The 1,521-nt window shown below is 41.6% G+C and overlaps 1 pseudogene; it reads right to left on the bottom strand.

Moving 5' to 3' along the window:
* Positions 1 to 1,217: 1,217 nt before the first annotated feature.
* On the bottom strand, positions 1,218 to 1,333 carry LOC111744121 (annotated as a pseudogene).
* Between the last annotated feature and the right edge of the window lie 188 nt (positions 1,334 to 1,521).

The raw sequence follows: 1,521 nt of genomic DNA, 5'->3' as shown, positions 1-1,521 counted from the left end.
CACGTATACACACCACACACATACACACCACACACATACACACCCCCACCCACACACCACAGACAAGGCCACACACACACACCATATCCCTCCACGTATATACATCACACCACCCATACCACACATACACAGACACTGCAGATATATACACACACCTGCCACATATCACATACATATACTCACATATCTCTAGTGGTTCCACAACTCTTTAAAATTATATGTTTAATGGGAGGTGTATTTTTCTGGAGAAAGGTCTATAGTCTTCACCAGGTTCCCTAAGAAATTTACATTTTTCTTAATTTCTGATACTGAAACCATCTCTTCCTGTGAGCTACCCTATCACTTCAGACAACTCTGACAGCATCTACCATGTGTGTTACAGTTATTCCTGCTTTATCTCCCCGCCGGATTCTAAACGCCTTCGGGGCAGGATCTGTGTCTGACTTGCCCCTGAGTTCTTGCCAAAGCACTTAGCACAGAGAAAGCCCTTAATAAATATTTACTGAAGGAAGGAAAGAATAAAGGTAGCAAAGCAGAGAGGGAAACTTCAAAAACCATCAGATTTATGCCCAGTGTCCTGACAAGGTCACACCAAACCATCTCCAGCAGATGACTCTGCAAGTGCCAGCTACAAAATCACTTTAGAAAGATCACTTTCTCAGTGTGGTTCACTGGCTACAGCCTAGGACCAGGATTCAACCCCATCTATATCCGGTCTCTGTCACTAATTTGATGTGTCACCTTGTTCCACTAATACTTAATTTGCAAGAGGTCTTGGAAAATACAAAACAGACACAGAAAGTATTAAGCTAGTAGGACGAAGAAATTGTTGGACTGATCTGGCTGCGTTAAACAATGAGCCAAGTGCTGTCAGGGATTCATCCAGGGGTTATGAATATACCGATGTGTCAAACATCAGTTCCGGGAAATATATCGGATGAGCTGAATTCGTCAAGAATAGAAAAATTACACCAAGAGAAAAAAAGACTGTTTGGTAACGCTCTTGTTTAATCTGCTGATGGCTCTGCTTTTGTCGTTTAAAGGGACTTTTTCCTCTGAACATAAGATCTTGGATGGATGAATTAAAGAAGAGATCCAATGCAGATTAAGAAGGCTCCTATTTTTTAAAATACTCAATAGTGAGATTAGTTGATCAACTTTTAAAAGTCCGTCATCTTTGAAAACATTTACCACAATCTTTTTTTTTTTTTTTTTAATGCTTACAGCACCTGGTCTTCCTAGGTGGTCTCCCATCCAAGTACTAACCAGGCCCAACCCTGCTTAGCTTCTGAGATCAGACATCGGGCTTGTTCAGGGTGGCGTGGCCGTAGACCATGGACTGTGGCTCCACTGGGGCACGAATCCAGGACCTTCTGCATGTAAAGCAGACGTGCTAACTGCTACACTGTGGAACCATTTACCATAATCTCATAATCGTGTGCACATAGGAAAATTTGTCACTCTCTAAGTAAACAGCTACTTGAATACCTGGTCCCAGATATTTTAATTATATTGAGATAA

This window comes from Pteropus vampyrus, unplaced genomic scaffold (genome assembly GCF_000151845.1).
Source record: "Pteropus vampyrus isolate Shadow unplaced genomic scaffold, Pvam_2.0 Scaffold127, whole genome shotgun sequence".
NCBI classification, from domain to species: Eukaryota; Metazoa; Chordata; class Mammalia; order Chiroptera; family Pteropodidae; genus Pteropus; species Pteropus vampyrus.
The sequence above is the reverse complement of the archived record's forward strand: the minus strand, read 5'-3'. Positions and strand labels throughout refer to the sequence as shown.